Source organism: Triturus cristatus, chromosome 1_1 (genome assembly GCF_964204655.1).
Source record: "Triturus cristatus chromosome 1_1, aTriCri1.1, whole genome shotgun sequence".
In the NCBI taxonomy this organism is placed as follows: domain Eukaryota; kingdom Metazoa; phylum Chordata; class Amphibia; order Caudata; family Salamandridae; genus Triturus; species Triturus cristatus.
Window position 1 is genome coordinate 570,001,112 of NC_140579.1, and position 14,606 is coordinate 570,015,717.

Here is a 14,606-nt window from a genome sequence, read left to right on the forward strand (position 1 = left end):
CTAGAAGAGTTTTGAGAACAGTGTCGTCGATGCTCTGTGCCGCGAAAAGGGAATATTTACTTTTTTGTCTACCTTGGAATTCAAATACTGTGTCACTCGGCGTGTGTGATGCTGATGAGAAGTGATTCGCAACTTTATCTTCTGCTTTCCACAAATGTAAACACTTGCTGCCATGTTTGACGAGCGTAGCTTGAAGGTGCACTTCCTTTAAAAGCGTGTCCATTTCATTCTTGTGATCCGAGGCAGCACACTTTCTGTAATTTAAATTATACTACGGGGATCTAAAGTTTTTGAAAGACGGCAGTATAATTATTCAGTATTTTTGCTAAACTACCTTACATAGTGCGCATTAAGACGCACATCGGTACGCAAAGCCACGCACTTGAAAATGCAATAACAGGCTGTTAAGGCAACCAGCAGTATGCTTACTACATGCGTGTTTTTACCCGGAAAAGAGCCCCTGTGCAACCGATGGAATGCGTAGGCACTTTGGCACAGCTGTCATTGGCCAGAAAAAACGAATTTATTAAAACTAACACCGACTACTTCCTTCCACAAAACTGAGTCGGGCTCCGCAGAGGCGTAACGAAACTCGAGGGGGCCGCTGTAAAGTGCACGCAGGGGGACTCCACGCCCTGGCTCCAATCCAGCATTTTTGCTAAGGGGGGGGCTTATGTTATGCCACTGGGGCCCCCGGTCTGCGTTGGAGACGTTTACCCCACTACCAGAAGGCCCACGCTGATGTATCCTGCGAATTAATGGTAGATTAAACTCCACAAACGTGCTAACGAAGAACAAATGTTCCACAATTAACAAATATTTCTTAGTGCCTCAGAGGGGCAGTAGAATACGGGAGATAGTGGAGGAGAGAGCAGTGTAGGGCTATGTAGGAGGTGCGGGTAAGACTATATTTTGGTTCACTGCGATACCGTTATGTATTTCTCTATTGGTGTCAGTTACACATTGTTTTGAAAAGCGCTTGATTTGAGTTCCCTGTGCCAACTTTCAATAAAACGTTATTTGTAGAGCGCAACTTAATACCCGGGAGGTATCTAGGCGCTGTGCTGCAGGCATCATTCAAAGACCCAGGTGTTGGTGTGTGTGTTATGTTTTTGTTTTAGCACTCGCTCTTCATCTCCTTGGTGTCTGGGACCAGCATCTCTCCTCAACCAGTCACGTGCAAGTGCAAATTTGACACTGTTGTAACTGGGTTACATAGCCATTTAGGTGTTTTTACGAGTCTGAGTGTTTCTCCATTTGTAAAGCAATTTCATAAGGCTTGGGGTGGGTGCGTTCTTGTGGTGGGTGAATGAGAAGGGTATTTTTAGCCAAACACTGATTTACTGTTGTTGTGTAGGGGTGAAATTGAGTTGGTAGGCAATGTTACTGTGGTCCTAAGTGGGTATGGAGTCTGCTCCGATTCAGTGCTTAATTTGTAAAAAATAAAATATAAATAAACCAGAAGTCACAGGGCAGTCTGCATGGCCTAGGTGAAACGCCTCTAGGGGACCCTCTACAGTCCCTATGCCCTAGGTACTCAGGAACCATTTACTAGGGACTTACAGGGGGGCCTGAAATTCCAATTGGGGTAGTTTTCGGGAAAGAACACAGGTACTGGGAACCTGGACAACAGGGACACTGTACTCTACAGTCAAAATTGCATACAAAATCCAGGCAAAAAGTGTGTCTGTGTGTTGGGGGTCCTACAACAGAACTCCATTTTAGCTCCCCTGTCGCTTTACTTACAATTGGCTGGCTCCCGCTCACTCTAGTTTACTTACTGGTCAGCGCTTCCTCCTCGCCTTCGCTTTCCTCCTAGGCTTCAAGTATTTTTTTCTGCTGTAGAGTCTGGACCAAGTACTGCTTCCGGCAGGGGCGTAACACCGGCCCCTGCGGTGCAGGGGCCCCCAAGCTCCAGGATTCCCCCACAGCACTTTGGCTGCCGAGCTCCTGATCGAGCCTGGAGGGGGCCCTTCGACGCGCCTTGCAGGGAGGCCTTAAGTTTCGTTACGCCAGTGCCTTCCTGTGGCCAGTGTCCTTCTACTGCATGTTCCTGCAGGAACTTTTTAAAGCGTTTTGGCATGCACTCTTGTTGAGTGCATTTCTCTGCAGCCCCTCTCCTTCACCCCTGCTTTTTACGTTTTTAGGTCTCGGCTAGCGAAGGCTGGGCTTGCGCAGTCTCGCTCGTGAGATTTAATGACTTTGAGAAGTGGGGCTTGAACCCGCCCCTCTTCTCTCCTCTTCTCCATTGGCTGGCCTCTTAAATGCTGGGCAGCCATTGGAGAAGAGCTTTGTCTCTCCAAACAAGCCCCGTCTTTTTCGGATTCGGGGGCGTGTTTTTCACTTTCTTTCTCTCCTCTGGAATGTAAACATTGCAGCCAATGGCAAGAGGAGAGAAAGAAAAACACGCCCCCGAATCTGAAAATGCCGCTGCGTTTCTCCGAGGCATTTCTGCTTGACCTCGGAGAAAGGCGGTGGTGTCCAGGGCGATTCCTGCCTGAATCGGGAGGGTTGGCATGTCTGCTATAAGAACCGAACCCTCCAAGTTTTCCTCTCTGCTCAGCGTATTCCCGCCCCCATCTCCGAGTAGGGACCTTCCTCTCTGGTTCTCCTCCTCCCCGCCGCAGCCTCGTTCTCTTGCCCAGCGTGGACTCGCTTGTTTGCTAACCTTGTGCCTCACACGCCCCCGTACTACCCGCGTCTTCCCTCTGCCTCTCGCCACGTTCGGCCATCCCCCGCCGGCTTCCCCCTACCTCTCTGCCCCCAGTAGGAACCTTCCTGTGCGGCTTCTGTTTCCCCCGGAAGTTGTCGAGGTGGCACCAGAGCAGCGAGCACAGACTCTGAGGGGCCGAGAGGCTACAAACTAGCGGAGACCCGAGTGGAGCAGCGAGAGGTGCGGCCAGGAGGGGTTCAAGGATCCGGCGGTACTCCAGGGTGGTGGGGTCTTAAGACCCAGGAAGCGAGGACGGGGACAGACAGAGAGACAAAAGACGAGGGCTGCAGTATTCCAATGAGCTGGTGCTGATGTGAACCCAGACGGGTTGGTTCTTAGAAGGTGATCCTTTTTAAGGGGGAGGGGGGACAATGACTCCCTGGCCTCTTCGACCCCAGTGATTTTGCACCCACAAGAGGAAGACTAGGATGTACCCGTCCAGGAGAAAGGCTGCTCTGCATTACCAGGAGCCCGCAAGGTGAGTGGTTTCAGACATAGCGAATGTTAGAAGGTGTGGACAGACACCGGGCGTTGGGGCAGTAAGACGGGAAGCGAAGGGAGACATTCGGAGGTGGCGGGAGAGATGCTTGTAAGTTGTAATCCATTTGCTATGTTGCTCTCACTGCATAACAGAATTGCTGTAGCCAGGGCTTTAAGTGGGATGGAGAAACGGCGGGGGGTCGCTCAAAGGGGCGTGGCAAATATAATTAAGGGCATGGCTTAAACACGTAAATTAAAAATCTGTGCTTAGCATAGTATGCCGCCCGGCTTGTATTTTGCTGTTTCTGTCATTTTATCCAGATATATGATACAACAAGCAGCATCAGACTTACAACAAGTAAGGACTATTGGCGTTGTCAGTGGTTTAGTTGCACAAGATAAATAAGCAGCAACTATGGCTTATTATATGTAATATTGTAAAAACTTCCACTTTAAGCCCTGGTGACAACACGACGATGTTGCTGCTCCTGAGTTTCAAGAGAAGGGAAATCTTTCAAGGGTACAACGCTAAAGCTAACTTCTCCACTAGAGAGAAGTGAGCACGCACGTCAATGTGCCTGCTGTGACACAAAACGGACAAAAAACGGACCGCTGGTGCCAGGGCACAAAACAGAGCCAGATAGAGACCCGTTTCGAGGCCCTATTTAAAAAACTGCCGATGCTCTTCACTGGTGAGACCCGGCCCTCTTAAAGCCCTGGCTGTAGCGTATATGTGTGTGGGAGGCTCTGTGTGTGTGTGTGGGAGGCTCTGTGTGTGTGTGTGGGAGGCTCTGTGTGTGTGTGTGTGTGGGAGGCTCTGTGTCTGTGTGTGTGGGAGGCTCTGTGTGTGTGGGAGGCTCTGTGTGGTGGTAACTCTGTGTGTAGAATGCTCTATGTGAGTGGTGGGGGTAACTCTGTGTGTAGGTTGCTCTATGTGAGTGGCTCTGTGTGTGTAGGTGGCTGTGTGTGTGTAGGTGGCTCTGTGTGTGTAGGTGGCTCTGTGTGTGTGGCTCTGTATGTGTGGGTGGCTCTGTGTGTGTGGCTCTGTGTGTGGGTTCAAATGCAATAGGTCTCGCATTGGAGAGTGATTAAGCTATTGACATTGTAAATAACAATGCCGTTTCTTTAAATGTTTTAAAAACAAAAACATACAAGAATGTCATGAGCAATGCCAACAGCTCTAACTTTAACAATGCAGAGACCATTGCATTGTAAATGCTTGTTTAAAGGGGGCCTCGAAAAGGGTCTCTATCAGGCTCTGTTTTGTGCCCTGGTAGGGGCAGGCCGTTTTTCCCAGACTGCAGTGACAGCAGGCACATCGGTGTGCGCTGCTCACACTGCTCACTTCTCACTAGAAGAGTAGTTACAGCATGACGTCATGCCAGGCGAGCGTTGTAGGGGAAGGGAAATCCTTTAAAGAGAGCCATTTTCTCTCTGGATTTCCCTTCTCTTTTTGAAACTCAGGAGCAGAAACATAGTCCTAATGTCACCAGGGCTTTAAGTGGAAGCTTTTTCAATATTATATACAAGCCAGTTGCTGCTTATTTATTTTCTGACAAAAGCCAATAGTCCTGCCTTGTTGTAGGTGTGATGTTACTTGTTGTATCATATATCTGAATGCAATGACAGAAACAGCAAAATACAAGTCTGGTGACACACTACACTAAGCACAGATCCTTAGCTTATGAGTTTTAAGCCACGCCCTTAATTATATTGGCCACGCCCATTTGAGAGACCCCCCAGTTTTTTCATCTCACTTAAAGCCCTGGGAGCAAGGAAAAGAAAACTCTCATTGAAAAGCACAGCAGGAGCAGCAGGCTGGCAGTCCCGGAAATATGACGTGCGTGACATGCTGGTAAACGTGAAGTCTGGAGACGTCCAGCCTGCAGAGATCCTTGTGCTTTCATATGGTACACAGGAAGCCTGCCCTACCCCCCCTGCCCTCCCCCCCCCCTTGCTCTGATATGCAGAGTGTTTCCCAGTACGTCCACAAGAGAGCTGTGCGAGGTTTACTGTATCAATGCACAGTTTATTACTCCTGCTTCTTACTCTTGCTGCTTGCATTAAAATCTAATTTAAGGGTGGGGCGTAGCTGCTTGGTCAGTATGATTCCAGGGGCGGGGAGGGGGGGGGGGGGGAATAGACTTTAGATTTGACACTAATCACGCTGGTATATCTTGTAAAATTATGTTAGAAGAAGCAGGACACAGGGAGGTTTAAGAGAAAGCATGTGTCCCCAACTATTTGCTACAGAATACATTTTATGGGGGTGTAACAGCCCAGACACCCCTTTCCCTCTCCACCTACCCTCCGAAGCTATTCCCCTGCTTAAGCACCACTCTGAACCAAACATAATTTCAAAATTAATCAAAGATCATGCCATTTGCGAAAGGCTACCAGCAACACATGTAGGAATGCCACCAAAAATGTTATTCGATCGGTCAATTTCTGCATGAAATTGAGGTATTATCATGGAACCAGTGCTTAATTTGAGCAGGTGGTTTCCGGTGCGCGGCACTGGTGCATAGTTGACAACACCAGCACTTATGAGAGTCTGCCACATGATTGTCTTATTTGAAGATATGCACCGCAACTGTTGTTTATTAATTCAATGTATATTAAAAATGACTAATGCCTGCCACCCTAGCCATTCTTAAAGCTTTGGGGGCCTGGAACAGTCTGAATTGTCACACTCTTAGGAGTGTGATGGGTCGTAGGTGTGTTTGTATTGTCATTGGCAGCAATGGCAAGGTGCAATGGGTGGTGCAAGCTGCAGTGGCCTTCGGACAAGGGCCCAGGCACTTTTTTGTTTTTTAAAATTAAGCACTGTCTCATGCCCATAATACATGCATGCCAACAGATCCCTTTTTTAAAACAAAAAATTACTTTATTTTAGCTGTCTCCCACCTAAAATTGCCTTTGCTTCAATGTACATCAATGGGGAAAATAAAGTCTCCCCATTCTTTTTCAAAATCTCCCTCTTCCTAATATTAAAATGTTGGCATGTGTGCATAATTTGCTATTCAGGGCACTGCATAGTGGTATAAATTCACATAAGAGAACCCCCTTGGGTTACACAGGTGAGAATAAATCACAATATTAAGGTGTGTCAGAAATATTTCCAGAACTATGACGTGTTTTTCATAATAAACAACACGTGGCAGAAGACTGAATTAAAATGCACCATACTCTCGAGAGTGAAGTGGTGACAGATTGTGAGCCCAGGACATAGGGAATGTTCATACTGTCAGTTTCCCGGCATTGACATGGAGCCCCCTCACTACCTGCGTGGCAAAGGTTGGAACAGACATGTTGATGCTGATAGCCGTGGTATGGAACGTTCATGTGGCGAGGAGGAGGGATACAGACTACATGTGGTACTGTATGGTAGGCTCTTGTGGCGAGGCGGAGGGATATAAAAGACATGCGGTGCTAAGGTATTCTAGAAAAGTGCGAGGGAAGAAGGGGATTCATTTAGAGTGAAGGAGCACAAGAGGATCAGAGCTCAGCGCAGCAGCTCTAGCATGACGCGGCCTGTCTGTCAGGAGATTCGCAAGCTCCAGAAATCGACCCAGAGCGGACTCGATGGATAAAGCATCAAGCACAGCTGCCTAGAGCTTCCTCAACAACCCAGAAGGAACGAATGAAAGTGGATTTTGTTAGGCTGTTCACCTTTACCCAAGAGTCTGTTACCATAACAAGATTAAAAATGTAATCAGAGGCTTTCTGTGCTTCGCGGAGAGTGTAAAGCTGGATTATGGCAACATTACATTGATTTTGAACAATCTCTAGTGGCAGGGACTTTTAACAACAGCTTGCAATTCCAACTAAGAAGGCGAAGAGATTTCCTAGAAATGATAGGCCCTGAGCTCTACAAAGAGGGGTCTGTCTGATCAGCATCCCTCTGAGAAGATGCAGTATTGGAATTTATAAGGAAGGCGGCCAATCATCAAATGTGTTTACATCTTCACAGGGAATGTCCCATCTTTAAAGAAGACAGCTTCCAGGAAGGAACCAAAAGCATTTATAGAGGTGAAAGGCTGCTCCCAATAGGCCCCCAAAATTGCAGAGAGCATCTCGCCCATAGAGGATGCAGGGTGGTGGCCTACCACCTCACTCTTTCACTAATTTCTCGGTATGTTACAACTTTTACATTAAAACAAATGATCTCATGGATTTTGTTTGCATGAAAAAACTGTAATATAACCTAAAGAGCAGAAGAGGGCCCTACTGACTGTACTGCGCATGTGTCAGGCAGAGGCTGTTACAACCCAGCCTCACATGATCACACTACATATCTGATATGCTGCACTAGAGTCAGCCAGTGCAGCATGCCAGATAACAGAGCTTCAGGGCTTGTCAATCATGCCCCTCTTATCTAACTAGAAGTCGGAATAGAGAAAAAAGGTCTATCTCTGTACCATCAACCCTATTCTAGCTTCTAATATGGCAGGAGCTTGTGCACCTCGTACTTGTGTTCTGCCAGCCTAGCCAGAGTTAGGAGACGGAGGAGCCAAGAATCAAAGAGTGAGCAAACTTATGTCGAAGAGGAGTAGGTAAGTCTGTGTTTGTTTGAGTGTGTGTTTGTCTGTGTACAGGGAGTGCATGTGTTTGTCTGTGCGACCGGCTTTGCATGCTTGAGCATGTGTTTAAATGTATGTGTGAATGTGTTCAATTTGAAAGTCTGTGAGGTAGGAGGTACTGAGCACAGGTTTTAGAAGCACGGTGTAAAGCCCCACCGCTTTAAAAGCTACCACTGCAAAATGCGAACCCAAAACAAAGGTTAGAGTAAGAATTGTGAGTGAAAATCAATTCAAACACACTGGAGGGTAACTGTTCCTATGAAAGGAAGCCGGCCCATTAGGCTACGTATTGTCTTGGAGGAGAGAAAGAAGAGTGGAGATGGCTCATCTAAGATAGATAAGTCTTAGGTTGGATATAATAAATAGTGGGAAAATTCCTCATATTTGAAGAGTTACTCTCACACACCCATTAAGGTGTCATGCTTCATCATCGGGCGCTTGTGCTCCTTTAAAAAAAATCACAACTACAGCGTTCTCTTTTTAAAAAGATCTCCACTAAAGAGCCCTCTTGCGGGGCCCATTGGGGACTGCAGCGCCAATCCCACGAGGAGAAGGTGCTCACTTCAGAAAAACAGCCAACACGTGTTTTGTCACCAATATGACTTTTTCAAGGCTTGCCAGGTATAGGGTACTCTCCATACAGAATAGATCTTTTTCTGACGAGTTGATAAGAATGTCCCAAATGAACACAGTAATGTAGGATCCTCATCCTCCATAGACGCAGGATAAGACTTTACCGGACGGGAGTTTATTATGGATTCCGTCCACCTATTATTTCAAGTGGGAATGCTATCTACGTTAACTTAGTAGAGGCACTGGAACTGAAATCACTTCTACTGTTTATGGATCACCACAGAATTTTGGAATGCAGTTCTTATAGTGATTCCGGCTACATTCAATAAGAATTCCTACCATATATTGTAGTTCTATTGGCTAGACTGATGAGGATCATACATTACCGTGTTAATTTGAGACATTCTTATGTAATCGTTAGAAAAAGAACTATAATATATGGAGAGTACCCTATACCTGGCAAGCCTTGAAAAAGTCATGTTGGTGATGAAACACGTGTCGGCTGTTTTTCTGAAGTGAGCACCTGTTAAGAGATGAATTGTACAGGGCTGTATTTCTGAAGCGAGCACCTGTTAAGAGATGGATTGTACAGATGAACATCGCTATATGTTATATGCTGACTAAATCATGTTTCTACTTCAATTACCATTGTGTTTGAACTACTAAATTGTTTTAATACAGCTTGAGTGCTTGGGTTGACAAGAATTGTAAACATATAGCAGTAAAGACTATATGCCTTGGAGAGGAATTTCGCCCACCAATCCTGATTTTATTTTATAATTATTGCCAGCAGATCTTCAGGCCCTGCTAGGGTCTCATTAGCTATAGGACCAGAAATCTGGAGGGTGGCATCACCTTTCTCCTTATACAGAGAAGTTAAAAACTCTACCCAGGACTCCTCAGGTTTCAATTCAATTCAATTCAAAAGACCTTTATTCGGGTTTCATAAAATCCATAAAAGTACAACAAAAAACAATACATTTACACAATGATACAATCCATAAAAACACCACAATCACAACAATTCATCTTCAAATATACAACTATCATAAAATAATTTTCAGGGATTTTCCATCATTTTGCGTGCGTGTACTATTAATCTCAGAAAAGTGCTAGTGCGGAAGATTAGTTCATCTGTGTCCAGAGAAAATAATAATGAACAGGATTCCCCCAGAGAAAGGGGTCTTAATTTTCTAAATTAAGGAGTTAAAAACCAATTAATATATTTTAGATAAAATTTGCAGAAGAATAGGAAGTGGATGTCATTCTGTTTACTAGTGCCATCACATGGGCAGGGATTGTATTCTACTGTATGATGATACCCCAGAGGGAAAGCCAACAGGAATTTTACAGAGCCTGCCCTTAAACGAAAAAGCAACGATCGTTCGCAATTAGACATGGGGAGAGTTAGATAGGATGGTAGTGGATACCTACACAAATCATACCCCATATATGTGGCAACAGAAGATTTAAGTGACTCCCTCCCCATTCTTTCTGAATTAAAAAGTGCATAAAGTGCTTGTTTAACTACAACCTTGTCATTATTCTCAATTCCAGTAGGTTCTGAGAAAAGATCGCCTTTATCCACGGCACATAATGTTTTGGAAACTTCGGCTAACCAAGGTATTAACATACAGTGATCACATTTTAGGCAATCCATTATAATGTTTTTTGTTAGGGTCGCTGAGTTATTTGTCCAGATCCTAATCCAAAATAGGGCTGGTCTGGCTCTAATAAAATCGCAAACGTAGGGGAGATTTAATTCTTTATGGCAGATGAATTCAGAAGCGGAAAAAGGAGCACCCAATATTTTCCTGCAAAAACGGTTTTCCTCACGCTGAATCCCTGGGTTTCTCCCTGAGCCCCAGACCTCAGCCCCATACGTAGCCACAGGAATGCACTGTAATAAAAAATTTTAAGATGGCCCTAGTGGCACCTATTTTCTTCGGGCGTGGGAGGCTCAATATAGAATTGGTGGCTTTCGAGAACTTGCCCATGGCGTGGGCAGAGTGCCCACTCCATGAGTCGTTCGCAGCGAAAACCAACCCTAAGTACGGAAAAGAGGTTACGGATTCTAGTTTATCCAAACCTACATTTATAGTGTTGAGCTTCCTTTTCCCAGATCCACAAGACATGATAAAAGATTTTTTAAAATTTACAAGCAGATCTAGTGTCTCCATATGCTGGACGAATGCTCTGACGAGCAAGCGAAGAGCATTAGGAGTGCGGCCCATAATGACCGCATCATCTGCGTATAATAAAACTGGTAGTGGGTTCCCCTGGATAATTGGAACGTCTCTCGTCACTTGTTTCAAGGCTTTGGCAAGACCGTTAATATAAATAATAAATAGCAGAGGTGCTAAAACGCACCCCAGCCTCACCCCCCTACCTATTTTTATGGGTCCAGACACATCACCACCAGACCCGATCCTGACTTGCGCTTTGAGGTCAGTGTGAAGATAGGCCAGAAAGTTTACAAGAGTTTCGTCCAGACCATAGTTAGAAAGCATAAGCCATAATTTGGATCTATTAACTAGGTCAAATGCGGACGAAAGATCCATAAATGCGAGATAGATTGGGCTTGATCGAGCAACATTATACTTATCAACAATCAATTTCAAGTTTAAACATTGCTCCACCGTGCCCACGCCGCTCCTAAATCCCATCTGGCACGGATCCAATAAATCTGAATCTTCAGTCCACTCTATCATCCTGTTATAAATAACTCGTCCAAGGATTTTTAAAGTATTGTCCAGGAGCGAGATTGGACGGTAGTTGGCTGGGTCTGACCTATCGCCCTTCTTAAAAATGGGAACTATGGTACTAGTGGCCCAGGTGTCAGGCATAGGCACCATGGGTAAACTATTAAAAACATTAAAGAGAATTGGTGCCCATAAATCCGTAATATGCTTAATAATATCTATAGGAAGTCCGTCGGGACCAGGGGCCTTGTTACCAAGGCTCTCTTTGATGGCTGTAACTATCTCAGAGAGGTCAATCTTAAGACTGCATGACACCTTCAAAGTAGGGATAATTACTTCTTTAGAAGGAGTAGCATATATTTTAGCAAAATGGGCCTCCCAGCTACTGCTAGTAATGTTACAGCTAATTGGGGATAAGTGTTTCCCCATGTCTCGCGTCTTCCTGACAGCTGACCAGAAGGGGCCACTGCTCTTCAAATTTGCGCTCACAACCAGTGTTTCCCACTGTTCTGTCAGCAGGGCAGCCTTCCTTTCAGTTATTTTTAACTTATAATTTTTCCTGACCAACTGTACCTCTAATGTGCACCTTGGTTTGGAGGACAAAGCTTTACGTAGTTCCCTATTTGCCATAGAGCAAGTTGTATCAAACCATCTTGGTTCTTTCGCTATCTTTGGCAGTGGGACTGACAACAATTTTTTAATTACTAAACACAGTTTGCCAAAATCAGTGATTATTCTATTATTATTTCCATTTAAAAGTAGACAAGAGTTGATTAAATCAGAATGGTCATTCCGCACATTTTCTAAAATAGCTCCGCTATCAATTCCCCTCCATTTTAGCCGCAGGCCATCACCTGATGGTGTAATGTCTCTTGCGCCATTAAATTTCGCATATACAGGGCCAGAGCCTAAATGCAAGGTAACTGTGAGGGGGTTATGATCGCCAAATGATGTCTTTATCACCTTGGATTCCAACACACGGTCCAATAAATCGGAGGACATAAAAATAAAGTCAATGGTTGAACAACAATCGCGCCCCCTAAACGTAGGGACATAGTCCATACCAGGTGTTTGAGACGCTTCCATGGCATTACTAAGGGTGTGTTCGCTTAGTATCTTTGCTAATTCAAACCCCCTTTTTTCAGCTTGGTCTATAGTGTTGTTAATGTCCTTAGCCCAACACTTCTTTATTAATTTGGCATTAAAATCTCCGCCGATTAGAATCCCTATCCCCTCCTCTGATTCCAAGTTTGTTTCCAATTTCCTTAAAATCTTAGAGAGGGCTATATAGTTTGCATTGGGTGTGGAATAAAAATCATTATTATAAAAGTTAATTATATAAATCCTGGGTTTTAATTTCAACTCGAGAACCTGGATATTCGGGTTTCCTTCTGATAGATCTTTGATAGTACCTCCCATCAATGTGCTGACACCTATAAATAATCCTCCCACTGCACGGCCAAAAATAGGCTTGCTTGAAGTTACACTAAAGCAGTGGTAGCCCTCAATAAATAAATTGCTAACATCCCATGTCTCCTGGAACATAACAATATCTTTGTTGTCCAGTAGCTTGATCCATTGAGGGTCAAGCAATCTTGGTTCCAACCCAGCAACGTTCCAGCTAAGAATGGACAATTTGGAACGTTTTAGGACACAAGAGGCATTATACCCACTAGGCTGCTTAGGTTGAGTTGGTAGGGTAATTATGTTCTCATGTGTAGCTAGGGACGTAGCCGGGGCAACGTATGGTGCCATTATCTCAATTTCATTACATTGTATATAATGAGGGTTTTCCCTGGTGGTGATAGGTACATCCTCACTCCCTCTATTTCTTTTCCCCAGTCAATCCTGACATTCCAGGTTGGAGAGAGCATATTCAAAACGATTATGCGTTGGTATGTTATATATATACCTTGGCTCATTCTGGGGCATATTAAAATTTTGCTTGGGCCTTTCATAGGGTCTCTCCCTTGGGTTGAAATAAGAGGAAGTGGGGAGAGGTAAATGTGACATTTGATGTAGTGGGGGTATAATCCGGTGGCCTAATAAACGACCATTCCTAAAGTTAGTATTGAGATCTTGATGAGGATATTCATAACCATTAATAATATTGTGGTTCATACCTGGTTGATCTGCTAAAAAATTGATCCCAGGGTTAGAATAAAAGTCAATTAAATGTCTATAAAAATACCCAAGAGGAAGCAGAGTAGTATTGAATTCCCAAGGTGAGGGCAATGGGGCTTTTGAGAGTGTAGATTGCACCCATTGTGGGGATCTAAAGTTTATAATTATGCAATCTCCTTCAAACTTTTTTCTCAGTGGGCCCACCCACCCTACTCTCTGGGTGTGGATAATTTCCCCTGCTCCTTCCATTGGAAAATTGCAATTTGCAGAAAGCCAATGGAGAGTTCTATTTCTTAAGCTTGTATGATTTTCCTCTTGGGTTTCCCTCAGTTTTGGGACATTGGCTAAAACCAAGACATACGGTCCGCACTCTGGGGGTAAGCTGATGCGGGCCGGAATCTGTCTCGCATTAGTCACTTCAATTATGTCGGGCTTGTCAGTCAAGTGGTGTTGGTCAACATTGTACACTTGTGTCGTTGGTGGCCTATTGCTTATAGCAGTAAATTTCTCCCTTCCTCCGGAACTAACTGTAAAGTTGTTTTAATATCAAATACCTGTCTGGATAAAGGTTCTGAGTTTAATTGATCTTTATTTCTACTCGATTTGGATGTTGAGGGAGAGGCATTGGTCTGCACTATACTTTTCTTGTTGACCATAGTATGTTGTGATTTATCTGTGTTGATGTTAGTTGTACCAGGGTGTGATATAGTTATGGGATTACACCCTGTGCCTAATTTTAACACATGATCATCTAATGCCCTCAACCTCTTGCCGATATTAAGGACTTGTTGATTAATAGGTCCTAAGAGGGTGGTTATTAGGGTCTCCATTCTCCCCCAAAATCCTTCATTCCCCAGCAGTGCATTAGTTAATGAAGTTTGTTCATCCTTTTTACTAAGATACACTTCGCTATGACCATTGTTTTGTTCTACGGAAGTAAGAGGCCTCCTCAGTTGAGGGCGCCCGCCATTATCTCTACGTTTGTCTACTGGTGGCTCTGTTTGTTTCCCTTTTCGCTTTGCTTTTTGTTTTCTTGCTTTCTGTCCCCTTGTTCGTGCTGGTGTACTATCACTTTTTTCCCTATCTATAATTGATACATCCGTATCTGAACATAATTCTATCCCTTCCAAGTGAGCCTGCTCGTTAACTGGGGATGGGATAGTGTCAGCGCTCTTATTAGCACTTGATCTTAACATAGACGGGGTTAGTGAAAGTCTGTTATCCATTGTACAATGGTTGGGGGATACTGTGTCCAAGGTTATGCAGTTCACATTAAAGTCAGTGCCTGGTAGCCCCGCGTAAGATGTTATATCCGATGTGGCAACCAGGGAGTCCAGTGTATTATCCTGCAGCAGAGGTGGTTGCAAGCTTAATGGGAGCGAAAGGCGCCTTTCTGTATTTTGAATAGCAGAAGCCACAACACCGATTGTC